Below are 24,290 nucleotides of genomic sequence, written 5' to 3'. Positions count from 1 at the left end.
TTTTCCACCAGATTCCCAACCTCCAAGGGGCCCCTCCTTCCATCTTTTTGGACTCCCCCGCCCCATTTTTTATGCTTTTTTGGAGTTTATTTTTTTAACAAGATAATTTTATTTCAACTTCTTTTATATGTCTTAGAATGACATAAAACATACTTAAAGCATAAAAAATTCACATTTAAGCTAGATTTATTAACGTTTGTAGATGTGTTTTGTCTGAAAACCTATGATTTGTGATGCTGGATCTATTATTTCGCACTTTTCTGACCTAGATTTCATAGCCTGTCATAGGTGTGTGTTGTCTGAAATCTATTATTTGGGATGTTTGGTTTACTATTTTAGACTTTTCTTAGCTAGGTTTCTTAACCTTTCGTAGGTGTGTATTGCATGAAACTCATGATTTGGTATGTCTAATCTGCTATTTTGGACTTTTCTGAGCTAGACTTCTTAACCTTTCGTAGGTGTATGTCTGGTTTTATTAATAATATTTGATTTTCTAATAAAATTGGGTTTTAGTTTTCAGATATAAGAACTTCCATGTTTAAAATACCTCTTATTTTATTAATAACATTGATTTTTTAAATAAAGTTGGGTTTGATCCAAGGCCTCATTGGGATACATTTTTGCACATTTTTTAATAAAGTGGGGTTTTTCGTTTTCAGAAATTTTTTTAGTAATAACATATGACTTTTTTAATAAAAAAAAGTTGTTTTTTTTTCATGTTATGAATTTTAATATGTTTTTATCTGTAAAACTATTGCATGATTCTAAAAGACACAATTTTCTAGATATAAAAAAGGGCTTTATTGAAAAAATGCGTTTACACATAAATCTATACACTATAGTTTTTAAGACTATGACTTCATCATCTTCAACCGATGGTGATGTCTCGATGGTGATGTCATCTTCATCATTGATAAATGTCTCCTTTATTGCTTCTTTCCGTTTTTTTGTGGGGGGGGGAGGGGAACTCCATAACATCTTCATCCAGCTACGTATCCCCAGCCATAGCTTCTTCCCGTCTTTTCGGGGGGGGGGGGGCAGAAACTCCCTAGTATTATCATACTCTGCCAGCTGCAGTGTTTCTGAGTTTCATCTTTCTCCCCCCCCCCCAGTCTAGTGACGTTTCAATATTGGATATTGTAACCTCATCCTCTGGATCCCTCCACTGACTATCATCAAAAATGGATTGTGCCTCCAGAAACTCAAAAATAAAATATGAGGATCATGTTAGTGAAGTTAAACGAATCTAAGTTGGGTACATTTTTGCATATTTTTTTTAACAAAGCTGGATTTTAATTTTCAGAAATATGAACATCATAGTTTAAAAAACATCTGATTTCATTAATAACATTGATTTTTTTAAATAAAGTTGGGTTTGATCCAAGGCCTCATTGGGTACATTTTTGCATATTTTTTTTTAATAAAGTGAAGTTTTAGTTTTCAGAAATAAGCACATCCCAGTTTAAAATGCATCTGATTTTATTAATAACAATTTATTTTTTTTAATAAAGTTGGATTTTAATTTTCAGAAATATGAACATCACAGTTTAAAAAAACTTCTGATTTTATTAATAACATCGATTTTTTAATAAAGTTGGTTTTTTTTCATTGAAATGCACCTTTTCAATATAATTTTCGTGTCTAAAATTCATCTATTATTAAAATGATTTGAATATTGTTCTCGTATGTAATAGTCAATCTGGGGGATATGGTTTACCCTTTACTAACATTTTTCCAAGGGGGACCAAATGCACCCTTTCAATATAATTTTCTTCTTTAAATTTTATCTACTATTAAAAGGATTTGAAAATTGTTCTGGTATGTAACAGTAAATCTGGGGGATATGGTTTACCATTTATTGATATTTTCCCAATGTGAGCCGCATCTGTCTATGGACATTAAATTATTAAGAAGGCTATTTTTTCTTTGAAATACATGTCAATACCTCTCCTTCTTGGGATATTATATTTGTGAAGAAAAAAAAGAAAAAAAAGCACTCAAAATGAAAGACATTTTTAATAATTAGACATATATCATCGTTAATGACTTAGATATATCCGTTGATGGTTTTCATTCGTAATTGACTACAAATGTGCTAGGAAAAAACAGGTCCAGTTCATTTTGATGTATATATCGTAAACTTGGGGAGGGGAAGAGTGCCTCTTGATCCAGGGTCTCATTGGGTACATTTTTGCATATTTTTTTAATAAAGTGAGGTTTAAGTTTTCAGAAATATACACATCCCAGTTTAAAATACATCTGATTTTACTAACAACATTTGATTTCTTTTAATAAAGCTGGATTTTAATTTTCAGAAATATGAACATCACAGTTTAAAAAACATCTTATCTTATTAATATCATTGATTTTTTTTTAATAAAGTTGGGTTTCATTGGGTACATTTTTGCAGTTTTTTTTAATAAAGCTGAATTTTAATTTTCAGTAATATGAACATCACAGTTTAAAAAACATCTGATTTTATTAATAAAATTCATTTTTTTAATAACGTTGGGTTTGATCCAAGGCCTAATTGGGTACAGTTTTGCATATTTTTTAATAAAGTGAGGTTTTAGTTTTCAGAAATAAGAACATTCCAGTTTAAAATACATCTGATTTTATCAATAACAATTGATTTTTTTAATAAAGTCAGATTTTAATTTTCAGAAATATGAACATCACAGTTTAAAAAACACCTGATTTTATTAATAACATCGATTTTTTAATAAAGTTGGTTTTTTTTCATTGAAATAAACCTTTTCAATATAATTTTCACCTTTAAATTTTATCTCCTATTAAAATGATTTGAATATTGTTCTCGTATGTAATAGTCAATCTGGTGGATATGGTTTACCCTTTACTAAAAATTTTCCAAGGGAGGCCACCGCTCTTTATCGACATTAAATTATTAAGAAGGCTATTTTTTATTTGAAATACATGTCAATACCTCTCCTCCTTGGGATATTATATTTGTCAAGGCCTTGGAACATCCCCCACCTCCCAAAAAACTATTAAAGTTAATCATTGGGTTTCATACAACATACACCTACGAAAAGCTATGAAACCTAGCTCAGAAAAGTGCGAAATAGCACACTAGACATCCCTAATGATAAGTTTCATGCAACATACACCTACGAAAGGCTAAGAAACCTAGCTAAGAAAAGCCTAAAATAGTAAACTAAACATCCCAAATCATAGATTTCAGACAACACACACCTACGACAGGCTAAGAAACCTAGGTCAGAAAAGTGTGAAATAGTAAACCAAGCACCCCAAATCATAGGTTTCAGACAACATATATCTACAAACGTTAAGAAATCTAGCTTAAATGTGAATTTTTTATGCTTTAAGTATGTTTTGTGTTATTCTAAGAAATGTAGAAATAGTTGAAATAAAATTATCATGTTGAAAAAAATAAACTTAAAAAGTAAAAATAAACTTCAAAAAAGTATACAAAAATGGGGGCATGGGCCCAAAAAGTGTAGTGGAGGGGCCCCTTGACGGGTGAGTAGGGGGGGCATTGGAGGTTGAAATCCTCGCTGGTTCTGCTCATTGGTACTTGCGGTCCTTGATGGCTCAATCCCAAATCCAACTCATTAATCTTATATTGTGTACTTGTATATTATAGCGACCAAAGCCGAGAAGTAAAGCTATGTAAAGTCACATGTTTCAAACTGTTTCACCCCAAATAATCCCCAAAAATGTCAATTTTTATGCTTTAAGTATGTTTTATGTCATTCTAAGACATGTAAAAAAAGTTGAAATAAAATATTCATGTTAAAAAAATAAAGTTCAAAAAAGTGTAAAAAAATGGGGGGAGGGGCCAAAAAAGTTTGAGAGAGGGGGCCCCTTGGAGGGTGAGGATAGGGGACCTTGGAGGTTTAGGTCCTTGGTAGCTAGGGTCATTGCTGCTTGCAGTTCTTGATGGTTCAAATCCATATTCGTCTCACTAATCTCATATCGTGTACTTGTTAATTCTAAGACATATAAAAAAGTAGAAAAAACATTATCACGTTAAAAAAATAAACTTCAAAAAAGTATAAAAAAGTGGGGGGATGGGCCCGAAAAGTTGGAGGGAGGGAGCCCCTTGAAGGTTGGGGAGAGGGGACCTTGGAGGTTGAGGTCCTTGGTGGCTAGGGTCATTGATGGTTGCAGTCCCTGATGGTTCAAATCTATAACCATCTCACTAATCCCATATTGTGTACTTGTTCATTCTAAGACGTGTAAAAAAGTAGAAATAAAATCATCATGTTAAAAAAAAAAAAATTCAAAAAAGTATAAAACAATGGGGGATGGGCCCAAAAATTTGGAGGGAGGGGGATCCTTGGAGGTTGGGGAGAGGGGACCTTCGAGGTTGAGGTCCTTGGTGGCTAGGGTAATTGGTGGTTGCGGTCCCTGATGGTTCAAACACATAACCATCTCACTAATCCCATATTGTGTACTTATTCATTCTAAGACATGTAAAAAAAAAACTTCAAATACAATTATCATGTTAAAAAAATAAACTTAAAAAAAGTAAAAAAAATGGGGGGGGGGGGAGGGGCCCAAAAAGTCGGAGGGAGGGGGGCCCCTTGGAGGTTGGGGAGAGGGGACCTTGGAGGTTGAGGTCTTTGTTCCCTATTTTCATGGGTGGTTACGGTCCTTGATGGTTCAAATCCATAACCATCTCACTAACCCCATATTGTGTACTTGTCTTTTATAGTGACCAAAGCCAAGAAGTAAAGCTATGTCAAGTCACATGTCTCAAACTGTTTCACCCAAAATAATTCCCCAAAATGTCAATTAATCTCTGACGTTTCCTTTGTTTTGACAACTGTGCACAGATACATTTTAAATTCCTATGAAGCCTATTGATTTTTCTGTCATGAATTATCACGCAATCGGACCTCTATAAGTTCAGGGTAATTCATGTCTGTATCTATTACAAATCATCCAGCCTGGACATTACTGATAATATGATATCAAGGAATGTTCACGGGGTGAAATTGTGTCTTCCTTATATTAGTTGCATCACTTCGCCCAGTATTTCTAGCTCTGTGATTGGCTTAGAAAGAGGCGTGTAATATTTTACCGGATGTATTCAATGAGTGTGTGGCTGTGATGTCACTTCGCCCTGGACTGTCACTCCTTCTTCTACTTGTAAGTTATGCCCTGGGGGAATATATGGTTCTTATGGAATAGATGATCGTAAAAACTTCAGAGAGGGCTCATTTGATTGGAAATTGAAAGTTCTAGTCAGTTTTTGAGAGTCAAAGAGATCAAAGGGCAACTAGCCCTCCTCCCTCCCCACACTAAAATTGTTCAAAAGTCAGATAACAAAAACTCAGGTGTCGACACAACCCCCAGGGCCCGGGGGTGGGCGTTGTAATTTATGCCCTGGGTCATATATGGACCTTATGAAAGGAAAGCTCGTATAAACTTCAGAGTGGGCTCATTTGATTGTAAATTGAAAGTTCGAGCTCACTTTTTAATAGTGAAAAGAGATCCGAGGGCAACTAGCCCCCCTTCCCACGCCTTTTTTTCCAAACCCATCTGATAAAAATTTTGAGATGGACATTTTGTTGAAAATAGTACAAAGGTCAGATAAGAAAACTTTGGTGTCAATACAACCCCCCAGGCCCGGGGGGAAGGCGCCCTAAGTTATGCCCTAAGGGCATGCGTGGTTCTTGTGAAAGGGATGCTCGTATAAACTTCATAGAGCACTCATTTGATTGGAAATTGAAAGTTCTAGTTCACTTTTTTAGAGTCAAGAGAATTTAGGGCAACTAGCCTCCCCCCCACACGCCCTTTTTTCCCAAATCTATCCGCTAAAAAATTTGAGATAGCCATTTTTTTTAAAAATTGTTCAAAAATTGGATAACAAAAAACTCCGGTGTCAACACAACTCCTCAGGGCCGAAAGGGTAGGCGTTGTAAGTGCTGAACTGGGGGCGTATATAGTTCTTATGAAAAGGATGCTCGTATAAACTTCAGAGAGGGCTCATTTGATTGGAAATTGAAAGTTCTAGTTCACTTTTTAAGAGTCAACAGATATCCGAGAATAATTAGCCCCCCCCCCTCCCCACACACACCCCTTTTCCCTAAACCCATCTGATAAAAGTTTTGAGATAGCCATTTTATAAAATAGTTCAATGGTCAGATAACAAAAACCCCGGTGTCGACACAACCCCCCAGGCCGGGGGGATGGGGGAAGGCATTGTAAGTTATGTCCTGGGACCGTATATGGTTCTTATGAAAGGGATGCTCGTATAAACTTCAGAGAGGGCTCATTTGAATGGAAATTGTATTTCTACTTCATTTTCTCAGAGTAAAAAAAGATCAGAGGGCAACTAGCCCCTCCTGCCCTCCATGTCTTTGGGTTTATCGGATGGACAAACCCATCCGATAAAATTTTGAGGTGGCCATTTTGTTAAAAATAGTTCAAACATCAGATATTAAAACTCCGGGGTCGACACAACCCTCCAGGGAACAGGGACAGGCGTTGAAAGTTTTACTCTGGGGGTACATATGTTTCTTATAGAAGGGATGCTCGTGTAAACTTCAGAGAGGGGTCATTTGATTGAAAATACAAAGTTATAGTTCAATTTTAAAGAGTCAAAAGAAACCGAAGATCAATTAGCCCTCCCAACACACCCTTTTCCCCCGAAACCATTTGATAAAAATTTTGAGATACTCATTTTGTTAAAAATAGTTCAAACATCAGATAATAACAACTCCGAGGTTGATACAAACTCATTTTTTCACTTTGATATTGTTACTTTGATACCAGTTTTGATACTTTGATGAACATTTGATATTTTTTAAAGTTCGATTTTGAAAAAAGTAATTTTTAAAAACTTGAAGCTTTTTTCAATTAAAAATGAACAAAAATTAATTAAAAAAACTGTCCGAAAAATAAGTTTTTCAAAGAAAAGTAAAGGCTATTTTAATCATAAGCTCATTAGATAAAAATACCTATTAAAATTCAAACTAAAAACGACCAGAAATTGCTATTAAAGAATAAATGAAACCCAAAACGACCAGAAGTTAAATAACCAATTAAAGCAAAAACTTACAACAAGTAATAATATAAATGAATAAATAGATCTTAAAGCGAGTAATGATTATCCTGAATATGAATAATCAAGCTTAAAACGGAAAAAAAATTTTGCTATTGAATTATAAATGAAACTTAAAACGAACAGAGATTAAATAAGCAATCAGTGCAAACAAACATACAATAGATATTAATGTAAATGAATAAATAAATCTTAAAACGAGTGAAACTTAAACTGAGTATACAAATCAAGCTTGAAACGAAAACAAATCAATACAAACAAGTGTTTGGATATCGCCTCCTTCTCTCATTGTAAAAGTCTAAAACCTACTGCGTCATTGGCACTTTACTAAAAACTATATGCGTCTTGAACAGTCTTAGAAAGTATAAACAACATCAATTTGAATATTTGATGTATAATCATATTAATTGTTGAAAGGTCCATCAGCTCAAGAATTTATTTCAGTGTAATTCTATTTTTATTTTCAATGCTGTAAGAACTGGAAAAGAAAATATTTGTAATATAATTCGTTTTCAGTTAAGCGCCAATGACGCAGTAGGCTTTTGGTTTTTATTTACAGTTAAGGATGGGGGCAGTATCTAAACTCTTGTTAGTAGTAAAACTATATTCGTCTTTAACAAATTTAATTAACAATATTCGTCTTGAACAACTTTAGAAAGGACTAATAAATTAAACTGAATATTTGATGTAAAATGATATTAATTGCTAAAAGCTCATCAGTTCAAAATTTATTATAATTTTAATGTTTATTTTCAATATTAAATACAAAGGAAAATATTTTTAATAAAATTGGTTTTCAGTAAAGCGCCAATGACGCAGTAGGATTTAGACTTTTACAGTGAGAGAAGGAGCCGATACCCAAACTCTTGTTTGTAGTGTTTTTGTTCGTTTCAAGCTTGATTTGCAAATTCAATTTGAGTTTCACTCGTTTTAAGATTTACTCATTTATTTACATTTATTTCTATTGTATGTTTGTTTGAACTGATTGTTTATTTAATTTCTTCTCGTTTTAAGTTTCATTTATACTTCAATAGGAAAATATTTTTTTTTTAAGCTTGACTTTCATATTCAATCTAGGCATCACTCGCTTTAAGATCTATTTATTCATTTAGATTATTACTTGTTGTATGTTTTTTTGCTATGATTGTCTATTTAATTTCTGTTGGTTTTGGATTTCATTTATTCTTTAATAGTAATTTCTGGTCTTTTTTAGTTTGAATTTTAACAGGTATTTGTATCAGCTGAGCTTAAGTTTAAAATGGCCTTTACTTTTCTTTGAGAAACTTATTTTGTGGAAAGTTAATTTTTAATTAATAATTTGAAAACTCGGGTGCACGTAGTGTCATTTTATTCACTCAGGAACGCGTGTCGTTTTCACAGTACAATCATTGGATACTCTTGGATTCTTGACCTAGGGTACGATCTCTCATAGTTCCTAGTTGATCGGCCAACATCAAGCATAGAAGCCTTTTCTACTACAACCTATCCGTAAACAGTGGAAAGTCTTCATAATTTAAGGCTATTATGAAGGAGGGACAGTTGATCATTTTCTAGGTGGGGAGGGGGGTCAGATACCTCAAAGAGTGGATTTAATGTCCGAAGACCCTTACTCTCATTGAGCCTTCAGACAAAGTCAGAATAAGTTTGCGGAAGGAGAGGGTAGAAATTTATACATAATCCCTCTTGATTCACGGGACTATCTGTGTTCTTCGCCTTTATTATTGGTGCTGGGGTATCATAAGCCTCGCCAGGAAATTTGTTGGGAGGGGATTGGCAAGTCCTACCAGGATCTTTGTTTTCAGCGATTTTAAATGGTAATATTTCTCTTTCCCAATTTAGACAATGTTTCAATGACCCTCGCTCGTCTTGATACAGCCCTTCATAGTAAAGTGAAACGCTTTAGGAATGATATAAGTCAGTATTTTAGGATTAATTATATCATTCCTAAAACTACTTCACTTTATTTCCCCCCCCTAATGTGCATATATATATATATATATATATATATATATATATATATATATATATATATATATATATATATATATATATATATATATATATATATATATATATATATATATGGTACCGGGAGCCCGGTGGCTTCGCCGCCAGCCCCCGACACTTGGCACGCGCCAGGCTTCTATATATAGATTCTTACTGTCGCTTGTCTTCTAACTGCAGACAAATTGAGGCTTTTCTTGATGTCATGACTTCCAAATACACCTGAAATTAGAAGTGGTGCCTTTGTATGTGCCTTCGTGCCTTTGTATGAAAGACATATCGCCGAAACTTTGTTTCTTTTAATTGTTCAGGTGGTGGGACAAAACTTATTTTTCTTCCGAAGATTTATCTAATCCAGGTTTTGATTTTAAAAGGTATGGTAGCATTGATGACCTTATCAAACAGTTCGTGGTAACGAACTGTAAGTAAGGAGCGATCCGGCTCAATAGTAACCGAAACTCTAAAAATCGGAATTTTGATACCCATAGATACATCAACAGAATCGGATTTTTATGCTGATTTCAAATTTAATTTTTACCCATCAAAGTTTAAAGTTTAGTTTTACCCATCAAAAGTTACGCGTCTGGGAAAATTTGCTTTATTTTCGAAAAAGGGGGAAACACCCCAAAAAGTCATAGAACTTTAATGAAAATCACACCTTCGGATTTAGCGTATCAGAAAACCATATTGCGGAAGTTTCAAGCTCCTATATTCAAAAATGTGGAATTTTGTATTTTTTGTCAGAAGAAAGATCACGGATGCGTTTTTAGCCTATTTTTTTTTTTTTTGTTTTTTTTTTATTTCCTCAGGGGTGATCGTATCGATCCAGTAGTCCTAGAATATCGTAAGAGGACTCATTTGAACGGAAATTAAAAGTTCTACTGCCCTTTTTAAGTGACCAAAAAAATTGGAGGGCAACTTGGCCCCCTCACACGCTCATTTTTTGCCCAAAGTCACCCAATCAAAATTTTGAGATAGCCATCTTGTTCAGCATAGTCGAAAATCTAATAAATATGTCTTTGAGGATGACTTAATCCCCCACAGTTCCCGGGGGATGGGCTGCAAGTTTGCCCATTGTTAACATATAGTACTGGTTAATGGGAAGTATAAAGACGTTTCAGGAGGGATTTTTTATGATGGGGTGTTGGAGGAGGGGGTTACGGGGAGGATCCTTCCATGGAGGATGTTTCCTTGGGGAAAGGGACATTTCTATGAAGGGGGCGCCGGATTTCCCAGCATTATTTAAAAAACGATAAGAAATAAAAAAAAAAACTAGTTTTTTCAACTGAAAGTAAGGAGCAACATTAAAACTTAAAACAAACAGGAATTATTACGTATATGAGGGTGTTCGCCCCCTATTCAATACCTCGCCCTTTTCGGTAAAGTTTTTTTTTTAAGTAGTTTCAAAAAAGCTATCTATTCTAATTAACCGGCCTTTGTGATTCAGGGGTTTGTGATTCGAACAAAAATTCGAACTTTAACGTAAAGAGCAAGGTAACTACTAGGGGGCAAACTCCCTAATATACGTAATAAAACATACGAATATAGAAGTTCGTTACGGGAGTTAATTCGTAAGTTACGCCAGAACAAAATTTCGAGAAAGCCATTTAGCCAAAAAAATAAAATTAATATGCAAATTTCGTTTTAATTATTCATGTACGGTGAGCAAAATCAAAGCTGCATTAATTCAAAAACGTTCAGAAATTAAATAAAAAAACAAGTTTTTTTACCTGAAAGTAAGGAGCGACAGTAAAACTTAAAACGAACAGAAATTATTCCGTATATGAAAGGGGCTGTCCCCGCCACAATACCTCGCTCTTTACGCTAAAGTTTGAATGTGTCACACAACTTTATTTTTTAAAACAATAAACAACTTTAGCGTAAAGAGCGAAATATTGAGGAGGGGACAGCCCCTTTCATATACGGAATAATTTCTGTTCGTTTTAAGTTTCAATGTCCCTCCTTACTTTCAGTTTAAAAAAAACTTGTTTTTTTATTTAATCCATGTAAAATTCAAATCCCAATCATCATCACTATCATTTTCAATTTTTTTTCATTCGTTTTACCTCGGCTTGTCTTCGTCATTATGAAATACATATCGTCGAACCATAGTAGAAAGGACCCTAAAGGTCCGACCGGGAGTCCATATATGGGCATAGAGTCCATAGGAAGATGGTTTTTGTCACTGAGAATGAAAAAACAGGATTTTTTTCACTTTTATGGATGTTTTTTGGACGGTTATGAGTATCGGTTAATATATTCGTTGTTTTTCATGGATGTCAACAGCAATTTATGTCTTTTTTATAGTTTTTGTCGGTGAGAATGGAAAAACAGGATTATTCTCACTTTGATGGATGTTTTTTGGATTATTGAGTCTAACGGAGACAGGTTCAATGACACTTCGTTCAAGATCAATTGATTTGTTTGTTGTTGTTTTGGCCAAGTGCATGCTAGGGGCGAATGTTAAGAGTTTCCAGGAATAGGAAACAGTTAGATCACGTGTTTCCTTCTCAGCCAATCAGCGAGTCGGTTACATATCATTTCTCAGCCAATAAGAGGCTTGCTTACATAAGGTTTTCCCCGTTACATAACAATTCGCCATTGAGATTTCGTATATAACGGACATGCATTTTGATTAAATTATCATAAAGTTCCAGGACACAATAGATAGAACACTAAATATTATTCATGAGCTTGAAGCCTTGGCAGCCACAATTGTCAATGTGAGTACATTTTTATTGTTTATTTTCAAAATAAAATTATTTTCCTTGACCACCCTCTCGTCTCTCTAAGTCCCCCCTCCCCCACAAAACACAACCCCCCTCTGCTATTGTTATACGCGATATAAAACATAAAATATGTTCTTTTTAAAAAATAAACATAATCCCTCCCCCATTGGTTTACAATTATAATTCTTCTAATAGAAATAATTCTTTTTTTCGATAAATTTTGGCTTTTCTGTATTGTAATCTTTTCTCTAACTCACATCCGTCGCTCTGTTGTTATTAAGCCGCTCTCTTTGACATAATGCTCCGTGCAACTTATAAATAGTTTTGTCACCCCTTTTCCTGTTTGTTTACATTAGCTGGTTTTAGGCAATCTAGGTTTTCAATGCTTTTTACGTAATTCTGTGTTTGTCTGAAAATAGCGGAGAACTAATTTTGTCTGCAAAATTAGCGATAGATATTTAGGACATTGGAATTCTATATTCTATGTAAGAGCGAAACATGTTATTCTCCAAAAATAATTGCTAACAATATTTTTATGACATTGCTGAAAAGAGGGGGGGGAGGGGAATTGTTTTTCTCCATCAAATTAAAAACGGTTTTTCAGACAATTGCAATTTATTAAGCGCAGGCCTATGCAATCTCTATTTGAAGAAGTGAATCGAGTTATTTTCAAATTAAGGTCTAACAATATATTTAGGACATTGGCGAAAGGGGGGAGGGGACAATACCTCAATTCTATCGCCATCATTGTAAAATGAAAAACAAAATGTTTCTTCGCATGACAAGTAAGGGGAGGGATTCGTTGTGTAGACATGTACACCCTTTGACAAAAAAAACTAATGTGTAAATATATGCGTTGCGTCTCTAGGCATGTTTTAAATTTGTTTCAAGCTTTCTTTCGATAAAGTTTCTTTTATATTCCCAGGAGGGGGGGGCGTGAAAACTATGATTTTTTAACTTTGATATGCAAGGCTAAAAAAAAAGTCTTTAGGAGCTGCATGAAGCTTATATTATGCGTAAATTGAATATCATTTTAACCTGTGTTTGCAAAATTTAGGCCTATAGGCCGCTGGGTTAACGATCTTTTTTTTATCTAATTTAAAGCCTATAGACTGAAAAATTTATTTTTTTTCTAAATTGTCAAAATAGAAACATTGATTTCTATCCTAAGGCTATAGACTACTGATTTTCAAGATTTATTTTTCACAAGTTGTGTAATAAAAACGTTTGATTTCTAAGCCTAGTATATTTCTCGCGAAATTTTACTTTTTGCTTTGCTGAAAAGGGGAGAGGGGGCTTCTTTGCGATAAGTGCTTTTCTAGACAAAATTATGGTTAGTGTGGGTGGGGATACTAATTTTCCTTCTTTAAAAAAGGGGGAAATTATTTTCCATACTAACTTTTTTCTCTTCTTTTAAGGCAATTTGTGAAGAATGTGTGCCTCCTCCATCTAAGAAGGCAAGAGGTAATAATGCGGCACCTGTGAAGGCGACAGTTGTCCAATATGGTCGCTGGCCGAAGCTTCCTAAACAAGTGTTGCCTGCCCAAGCCGCAGCCCAATCTGCGATGGATTGTGACATCGCTTGCACATCCGCTCTCCGTGGACCTATAATAGCTGCCCCACCAACACAAGGTCAGCCGATGGTACAGCATGCTTTGCCTGGGCCTTCGGGCATTCAAATACACCCGGAATTTGCGAATGTGAGCATTTTTTCCTACCTATCTTATAAATATATAAAAACAAAACTATTTTTCAACCTAATCTAAACTGGTCTCAGAGATATTAAAATTTTAACCCCTCGCCCCCAACCATTGTTTTAATCTTCTCTGCTCCCCCCGCCCTCAGAGATATCTAAATATAATGTAATTTTTTTTGCTTGCTTGTCAAAAGAAACCGCTCTCTTTTTCTAATTTTTGCTATTTTCTCTGTTCCCCCACTGTTGCTATCTCTTCGATATCTCATAATAATATTTTTAGGTAATTTCAAGTTTACTAATATCTCTCTCCACTATGAAACTCAAAATGCTATTTTTCACAATTGAATATTATAGTTTTAGGGGAAGGACAGAGATTATCCCATTTATCTATTGCACATATGGATTCTAATTTGCATAATATTTTTGACAGCTTTCAACCTTACAACTTGCCAATATTTTAGGGGAGTTAACGGTTTCCCATTTAGTTGTATTTTCCTGCTGAACAGTCTTGGAACAGAACATACGCGGCTTACAATAATTAAGCTAGTGAGTCCTAGACAACCTGTAAGGAATTAGAGAAACGACTTATGGTCTAACAATATTTTTTTTAGGACATTATGTAAACGGCTGGGAGCCGCGGTGGCCGGGAAGCGTCGGTGGGTCCCGAGAAGCGCTGTGGGGAAGCGCTGCGGGAAGCGCTGCAGGAAGCGCAGTAGGAAGCGCTGCGGGAAAGCGCCACGATGGCCGGCTCGGAGGGGGGGGGCATTAAATCTTGGAAATTGGGAAAGGGGGGGGAGTTGTTTGAACAAAATCAAATTGTCAATTCTATGCAATGTGTTTTAGATCGTAAATATCTTATATTAAGTTGGAAATTGGAAATTTCAGAATATCGATAGTTGTGGGGGAACAGTGAATTAATCAAATGCTACTATATATATACTGCTACTACTACTACTAAGTATGTTTTAAAAAATATCTAAATACTATTCCAAATTTTAAAAACAGTAGGGGTGATTTGAACACTTTGAAAATAAGCTTTTTTTCATTTATAGGTTGCATTGGTCCCATACTCGTCGTCATCATCATCATCATCATCATCCTCATCAGTTGTAGAAGGAGAAGAAGAACTCGCGTCTAGGGAATTTCATGTCATTCAGGACAATTCATATATCAATAAATGGGATGATATCGTTAATTCCGAGGAAATACCCTTTAACATTGATACTGTTCTAAGTAATTATTTTAAAGTACAACCAAACACAGTTGAGCAAGATAATTTATCTATTTCAGAGGGGGACTTGCAATAGCTAAGTCATAATACCAGGCTAGTTTTATACGATTTTACCCGGGATTTAACAGGGAATCCTCCTCTAGCCCCCACTGATTACCTACTTCCACTTCAAACAACTGAAGTGGATTCCCATACCCCAAATATTGAACAATGTGGGGGAAGGGGAGGGGTGTTGATAATATACAAGAGGGGGAGGTGGAGGGGGTAATGACCAATTTACAACATTTCCCGATTTTCAACTATCAAATTCGATATTAAATACAATAGTTGTCTACACTGCGACTTTTGGGGATCCGTTTAATTCACTGCCGTGGGAAAATTTTGTGTTTGACCCCGTAGAAATTATACACGTGTACGTATATAGAATTCGTGCACTACTGAAGAACCAAATTCAACTGTGGGGAGGTAAGGATTCAATTAAGGTTTCTGTTGTTTTGAAGGTTTTTTATTTAAATGAGGGAATAAGCGAAGTTTACCACCACTATATACACTCCGAGATGCGTGTGATTTATCCTAATTTATAAATTTTTGAGGGTGTTTTTTGCGAGTGGGTAGGTCAAATTATTGCGCATCTTTAGAAATTTAACTAAATTGGAAGCGGCTCTGTAGTTTTAATTATTGAAAATTTAAGTGTTAATATCTGTAAATTTAAGAAAGATTTTATTTTAAGAGGGGGGCACAGGGATAAGGGTACAGTTTTAAAATATAATCCAGATCTAGTAGGTTGTCAAGGTGTCCAGAAGATCTGTTTTGAAACAGGTCAAAAATGTTTCAGGTATGCTTTCCTCATATCAGCATTTCAGCCTCTAGCAGATGACACTACCAAGACGAATTTAGATCATTGGGCTGTACATGGGAAGGACGGGTCCAATTTGCCCATTGTAGATTTCTCTTGTTTATAGGGGAAATACCCAGTAACGCTAAGATCTATTGATATTTTTGAAGGGGCTAATACCCATTTAATTATCGGCGTTACTGTGGTTCAGTATGAAACTGAATTTGAATATGGGGTTCGTTCTGAAAAGAAGGGGGTGGTTTTCCTTGTAAGGGGCCCGTCAATTGATTTGGTCAAACACTGGGTTTGGTTGTTGTACACACCACCATCTAGTAATTTCGCTAATTCAATTGGCCATTTTAACCCGATCACAGACATCAGTAGAGTTCTAGGGGAGGGTAAGACTAGGGGGACACGTTTCAACTGTTAAACATGTCTCTCTAAATTTTGGAGTGAATTAAAGCCGCAAAATCATATGAGGTACTGTAGACGGTATTGCTAACAGACTGTGGAAACATTTTCTGGGGATAGGGCCATTTTACGTTTTAAAAATTTCCAAAACGCCCTTCTCCAGTGAAACAAAATATCTTTAGACTATGAAGCTAAACTGGTACAGGTGAATAATCCTCGATTTCCAAATCGAGTCAAACAACATCAGGCTATTGCAGTGTCCTACCCCCATGCGCAAACAGACAATTCTAACATCATGCAGTTGTTAGAAATGGTAGAGACATTGGATGAGGGGGAGTGCATGGTCAAAGCACTGACTAAACTAATTAGCACAGCTTCTGGCGCTATTTCTTGTGTAATAAATACCCTTTACCATATGGTGTTGTCTTCAGAGGATCGTCTCGTTATTAAAGAACAAAAAATATGTTGTGGTGGAACGGGGTATAGTAAAATGGTTGAGAAATGGAATGAAGAGAAAATAGGGGGAAAGTGGACAGTTAGAGATCAGGCGCACATGTGGCAGGAAATCTTCTCTGGGTTGAGTAATTTGAGAGGGGTATCGCATCAATTTTGTACGTTAAATGTTAGCCAGCAGTTTTTTATCCCTGTTTTTATTCACAACTTTAATTATGATTTAAAATTCATTTTATCGGCACGAGCACGTATGGATAGAGAGGGAGGGGGAGTAGATATTCCATGGGTAAAAAGTTCCTTTGCCAATAGCAGTATTCCCAAATCGGCCAAAAAGGTGTTGCGTCTCGAGCTGGAATGGCAGGTAGTAAATAAAGGTCATACGTGATGGAATAAAATTAGGTTTTCATATTATTTTAGTTTTTTTCCCAAGGCACTAAGTCATTTGATTCACGTGACGAACAGCAACACGGGCGTTATCCGCTTTAAGTTAAAACAAATCGTCCTTGGTGTTGATATTTATGGCCAGGGAGTCAGCAATGATGCCTATGACTTTGATAGATCACTCTTTGGCGCATGATTACGCGTGGTAGCTCTAAATCACGTTCAAACATTCTACGATGCATTCAAAAATAGGGAATACACAACCAAAGAATGTGGGTTTGCCAAAATGGTCTGGGCTAAGGGGGATTGTAAGCATTTGTTGGGGTATTGTAGACTTCACTTGACCAGTGCCGTTTTAACTCTGTTGGATATATGCAACGAGTAGCCAGATCAAGTATTTTCAGAGCTTGTACTAGATATAGGCCATTTTTTTGCCAAAATCCAGGTAACGATGGAGTTAAATTTGAAATTGATTATGTAGTACCTAGGCCTTATCATAGTCATAGATAAACATCTGTTTGTAGAGCATTCAATGAGGGGAGGGTATGTTTTTCATGGGGACCGCGTCTTGTCAACCGATCCGAGCGGTCAAAACACCGGTGCAAAGTCAAATGCAGTGTTCTTGGACATGAACTCATTGTACCCCTCGGCAATGTCTCACTACTCTTTGCCGTTCGGTAACTATCAATAGCTTGAGAATCCTTGTGAGTTCCCCAATATTATCACCGTTGAGGAAAATGGGCCAAGAGGATGATTCTTTGTAATTTACAGGCACATTCCACTGGAGCTTCAAGAGTCAGTCAGAGATTTTGTTTTTCCCTGTCTCAATCGATCCATTAGCATGGACTCCTTGAGCCCCTACAGTCGATCATTAGTTGAGGATATGGGAATAAAATGTACTTACTCTAATCAAAAACTTATTACTGATTTGGACCTAAAGGAGAATATCGTTGTTCACCATATCCTTTTGCACTGGATGGTGAACAATGGTTTCAAGATCACCAAAATACATAGGGTCCTGCAGTTCAATCAGAAAGCATATCTAAAAACGTTGATCGACACTTTTGTTTGTAGACACTCTTAGGAAAATCTCGAGGTAAAGAAGGGATTAGATCCACTGATCCTAAATTTTTTATTTGGCAATATGTTATAACACGCGCGCTATATAACTTACCACAACATCGTGACTGACCCTCTCCTGCAGGATTGACACATTACTAACCTTAATTTCACATCGTTAACAAGCACTGAGGCTGGTATGGTTCTTCTACACAGGCGAAAGCGAAATGTGGTAATGAACAAGAATATAGCAGGAGGTAGTTCAGTACCAGAAATTTCCAAAAAGCTCATGTTGTCGTTTTTTTACAATGTGTGCAAGGTGCAATGGCCACGGGCGGGGAAGGATCAAGTTTACTGTGGGCATACAGATTCTCTGTTGATAAAGGTAACTGTACCCGAGGATTTATCTGATGATTTAGACAGGAGGGGCCATGTCAGCTCACGGTTAGATTTCACCAATTGGAATCCGTCCATCTATCCCGAGTTGGTGAAACGTCAAGCACCCAACCAACAATTAATGTTAAAATCACAGACGGGGAGTGATTTGATATCCAGGGGGGTGTTCCCGGGCCCTAAAGTTTATTGCGTTAAAACTCATAGTGGGGAAGAAAAGAAGGCGTGTATAGGGGTGCCTACACATTTTGTAAAGAGCAATTTCCACATGATCGTGTACAAAGACTGTGTAGAAAGTATCCTAGTGCCGAGAGCACAAGTGCTTGAAATTAGCTCTCTACAGTATAGAAATTATACTGTGAGAGTGGAAAAAAATCCAATGTCATGTATATCTGACAAAGTCTATGTGCTCGAGAATGGTGTGAGTGTCCTGCCTCATGGCCACTACCGTATTTCAGACCGAGTTGAATGCATAAACTATCGCAATCAACTTGGTCTGGATAAATTAACCTAATCTGACTAACCCAACCAACTAACCAACTAACCACCAACCCATTCATCAATTAACTAACCACCCAACCCGTTCATAAATTAGCTAACCACCTTAACCACCTTAACCACCACTGACCCAACCTAACCTGTAGCAGCAGTGATGACAACTATTGTGTACAATCCATTTTCCACCGTGGCTCCCGGAGGGTGGGGGTTGCCCTTCCCTTGGCCTGCCCCGGGGGGGGGGGAAGGTGGGGGGTCCTGTCCATGGCCGACCTTCGGCCCCGCGGCCCTGGGGGGTGGGGGGCCCTTTTAAATTCATAATGTTCAACTGTGCTAGTTCAATTTCCAAGTTTTTTTTTTCAAGTGTTGTTTTCAAGTGTTGTAAAGAAAAGTGTGCTACTGTGTGTACTAATGTACATAAAGTGTTGTTGTTGTACAGAAAAGTGTTTAAAGACAATAAGTGTTGTACAGATAGTGTTATTATTGATGGACAAAAAGTGTTTTTATTTATATTGTACATAAAGTGTCATTTTTATCATTGTTGTTCATGTTGAACAAATAGAGTTTTCATGTTGCCGAAATAAATGACCATGAAATTTTGTTGTTCTTTTTGTACATAAAGTGTCATTCTTATCGTTGTTGCTCCTGTTGAACAAATAGAGTTTTCATGTTGCCGAAATAAATGACCATGAAATATTGTTTTTATTTTGTTACTCTTGTTAACGTAGATAGATCTATGGGAAAATTATTGCTAATGCTTCCTATTCATTGGACACGTATGATTTAAAGTTAGTTATAGTCCAACAGCAGCAGCAGCAGCAGCATATATGAATTTGATACACCCGTCAGGTCGCTTCTGCGTGGTCCCTTAATGTTGGGAGACACAACACTCTTAGCTAGAATAATTAAAAATTGTGAGAAAAAATTTTTGGAGAAACTGAAAAAAATATAATATTGCTATAGTATTTGGCAGGAGTCCTATGATCAAATAAAAGCTATTGCCACAACCATACCAATACAATTCATACGGGGACTTGATGTTTTCAATAGTATTGAATCAAACTCGTGGTTGATTATTGATGATTTGGCTGAATCCATTGAACAGTTCTCACAGGAAATGCTACAGCAGTTCACTGTTTGCTCTCATCATGAACAGATTTTCATAACCCTGGTTCTACACAATCTGTTTCATCAGAGCAAAAGTATGAGAACCCTTGCTTTGAATTGCACCATCTATAAAATCTATCGAGTTGTTCATGATTCTAGCTCACTAATAACTCTCAATAAGCAAACATATCCCGGCGCCCCCTAAATTTCTGCTGTCAGCGTACACTCAGGTGACAAATAAGCCCTATGGCTACATTTTGCTAGATCTTAATCAGAGCACACCCGAGGATCTACGTGTAGTCACAGATATTTTCGACAAAGAAATTACAGTATATCTTCCAGTGAACAGTAGAAAAAGCTATTAGTTGCCATTATGAGACTGAAGAAACTACACGAACAACGGCCTTTATTTTCCCTTTTAGGCACTTCAAAACCATAAATAAAAATAAACTAACTAAAACTAAACTAAGCTATACTAAAATCTAAACTAGAACATTGAAATAAAACTAAACTAAAACTCCAAACTAAACTCTAGCTAAAATTCTAAAGTAAAACGAAAACTCTTAACTAAAAAAAAACTAAAAGTAAACTATAACTCAAACTAAAACTCTTAGGTAAAACTAAACTAACTAAAACTAAACTAAAAATAAAGGTAATAAACAAACTTAAAATAAACTAAAAATCTAAACTAAATAACTAGTAAAATAATAAACTAAAAATCTAAACTAAACTAAACTAAACTAAAACTATACTAAACTTCTAAATTAAAACTCTAATTAAAACTCTTAAATAAAACTCTAGCTAAATTAAAACTCTAAACTAAAACTAAACTAACAAACTAAACTACTAAAATAACTAAAATGTAAACTACTAAACTAAGTAGAAATTCTAAACTAAAACTAAACACTAATCTAAAACTAAACTAAATTAAACTAAAAATCTAACTAAAACTCTAAATAAAACTAAACATTAAACTAAAACTAAACTAAAAAACTAAACTACTAAACTAACTAAAATCTAAACTACTAAACTAACTAAAATTCTAAACTAAAACTAAACACTAATATAAAACTAAACTAAATTAAAGTGAAAATCTAACTAAAACTCTAAAATAAAACTAAGCATTAAACTAAAACTAAACTAAAAATCTAAACTAAACTAAACTAAACTAAAACTAAACTAACTGCTAAATTAAAACTCTAACAAAAACTCTTAAGTAAAACTCTAGATAAAATAAAACTCTAATCTAAAACTAAACTAACTAAAACTAAACTAAAAATAAAGGTAATAAATAAACTTAAAATAAACTAAAAATCTAAACTAAATAACTAATAAAATAATAAACTAAAAATCTAAACTAAACCAAAACTAACTAAAAATCTAAACTATAACTCTAACTAAAACTCTAAACTACTAAACTAACTAAAACTCTAAACTAAAACTAAACTACTAAACTAACTAAAATCTAAACTACTAAACTAACTAAAAATTCTAAACTAAAACTAAACACTAATATAAAACTAAACTAAATTAAACTGAAAATCTAACTAAAACTCTAAAATAAAACTAAACGTTAAACTAAAACTAAACTTAACTACTAAACTAAAACTAAACTCTAGCTAAAAACGTTAAACTAAAACTGAACTAAAACTAAACAAAATATAAATTATAACACTAAACTAAAACTAAACTAAAACTAAACTAAAAATCTAAACTAAACTAAACCAAAACTAAACTAAACTACTAATACTACTAATACTAAACTACTAATTCTAATACTAATACTAAACTAAAAATTTAAACTGTCTAACTAACTAAAACTAAACTCTAAACTCTAAACTACTAAACTAACTAAAAATCTAAACTATAACTCTAACTAAAACTCTTAACTACTAAACTAATTAAAACTCTAAACTAAAACTATACATTAATATAAAACTAAACTAAACTAAAACCAAACTAAGCTACTAAATTAAAACTCTAACTAAAACTCTTAACTAAAACTCTAGCTAAACTAAAACCCTAAACTAAAACTAAACTAAAAAACTAAACTACTAAACTAACTAAAACTAAACTACTAAACTAACTAAAATCTAAACTACTAACTAAAAATTCTAAACTAAAACTAAACACTAATCTAAAACTAAACTAAATTAAACTGAAAATCCAACTAAAACTCTAAAATAAAACTAAACGTTAAACTAAAACTAAACTTAACTACTAAACTAAAACTAAACTCTAGCTAAACTGAATTAAACTAAACAAAATATAAATTATAACACTAAACTAAAACTAAAGTAAAACTAAACTAAAACTAAACTAACTAAAACTAAACTAAACTACTAAAGTAACTAAAAATTTAAACTGTCTAACTAACTAAAAATAAACTCTAAACTACTAAACTAAACACTAAACTAAACTATAATGAAATTCTAAACTACTAAACTAACTAAAAATCTAAACTACTAAATTAACTAAAACTAAACTCTAAACTACTAAACTAACTAAAAATCTAAACTATAACTCTAACTAAAACTCTTAACTACTAAACTAACTAAAACTCTAAACTAAAACTAAACACTAATCTAAAACTAAATTAAACTAAAACTGAACTAAGCTGCTAAATTAAAACTCTAACTAAAACTCTTAAGTAAAACTCTAGCTAAACTAAAACTCTAATCTAAAACTAAACTCACTAAAACTAAACTAAAAATAAAGGTAATAAATAAACTTAAACTAAACTAAAAATCTAAACTAAAACTATACTAAAAATTCTAAACTAAAACTAAACACTAATCTAAAACTAAACTAAATTAAACCGAAAATCTAACTAAAACTCTAAAATAAAACTAAAAGTTAAACTAAAACTAAACTTAACTACTAAACTAAAACTAAACTTTACCTAAAAACGCTAAACTAAAACTGAACTATAACTAATTATAATATCAACTATAACACTAAACTAAACTAAAACTAAAACTAAACTAAAAATCTAAACTAAATTAAAACTAAAGTAAACTAGTAAACTAACTAAAAATTTAAACTGTCTAACTAACTAAACTCTAAACTTTAAACTACTAAACTAAACTATAATAAAATCTAAACTACTAAACTAACTAAAAATCTAAACTACCAAATTAACTAAAACTAAATTCTAAACTCTAAACTACTAAACTAACTAAAACTCTAAACTATATCTCTAACTAAAACTCTTAACTACTAAACTAACTAAAACTCTAAACTAAAAATAAATTCTCAACTCTAAACTACTAAACTATAACTCTAACTAAAACTAAACACTAATCTAAAACTAAACTAAACTAACTAAAACTATAAACTAAAACTAAACACTAATCTAAAACTAAACTAAAATTAAATTAAAACTGAACTAAGCTACTAAATTAAAACTCTAACTAAAACTCTTAAGTAACACTCTAGCTAAAAAAAAACTCTAATCTAAAACTAAACTAACTAAAACTAAACTAAAATAAAGGTAATAAATAAACTTAAAATAAACTAAAAATCTAAACTAAACTAGACTAAAACTAAACTAAAAACCTAAACTAACCTAACCTGCAATCCTCTTTTTCTAATATTTCCGGCCCCTGATTGACTTAGAAGGAGATGTAACCGACTCGCTGATTGGCTGAGAAGGAAACACGTGATCTAACTGTTTCCTATTCCTGAAAACTCTTAACATTCGCCCCTAGCATGCACTTGGCCGCAACAACAACAAATAATTCAATTGACCTTGAAACAAGTGTCATTGACCCTGTCCCCGTTAGACTCTATAATCCAGAAAACATCCATCAAAGTGAGAAAAATCCTGTTTTTTCATTCTCACTGACAAAAACCATAAAACAGACATAAATTGATGTTGACATCCATGAAAAACAACAAATAAATTGACTAACACTCATAACCGTCCAAGAAACATCCATAAAAGTGAGAAAAATCCTGTTTTTTCATTCTCAGTGACAAAAACCATCTCCCTATGGACTCTATGCCCATATATGGACTCCCGGTCGGACCTTTAGGGTCCTTTCTACTAGCCTTAGTTTTTTTAACAAAGGTATGGTAGGCAATAATGACCTTATCTATGTCAAAATCCCAAATACAATCATCATCGCTATCATTTTCAATTATGTCACGTTTTGATTCTCGCTGCCCAGGTTAATTTTCATTGACTCGCTCACATGCTCAGTATCACATGTCTTTTAACAGCATGTGTCTTTCCTCTTCATTTTCATTTTCGACTTGCTCATATCTTGGTGTCCCATGTCTTCTAACTGAGTGTCTCTTTGCTCTTCATTCTCATTTTAGACTCGCTCACATGCTCGGTGTCGCATGTCTTCTAACCGTGCGTGTCAGTAGTGATAGATTAATCTAAGGTAGCGGGCATGTGGGACATTTCAGTGTCAATCTAAGGTCGCGGGCAGGTG

At 34.2% G+C, this 24,290-nt stretch overlaps 1 protein-coding gene across 1 annotated transcript in view; it reads right to left on the bottom strand.

Annotated features, from left to right (window-relative positions):
• LOC148942832 (beta-catenin-like protein 1) overlaps positions 1 to 24,290 on the bottom strand; it is a 119,423-nt gene that overhangs the window by 72,667 nt on the left and 22,466 nt on the right. The gene's annotated exons all lie outside the window — the stretch shown is intronic.

Source organism: Artemia sp. Qi Xiang Cuo, chromosome 16 (assembly GCF_049724085.1).
Source record: "Artemia sp. Qi Xiang Cuo chromosome 16, ASM4972408v1, whole genome shotgun sequence".
Classification (NCBI taxonomy): domain Eukaryota; kingdom Metazoa; phylum Arthropoda; class Branchiopoda; order Anostraca; family Artemiidae; genus Artemia; species Artemia sp. Qi Xiang Cuo.
This window is presented reverse-complemented; position numbering and strand designations above follow the sequence as displayed.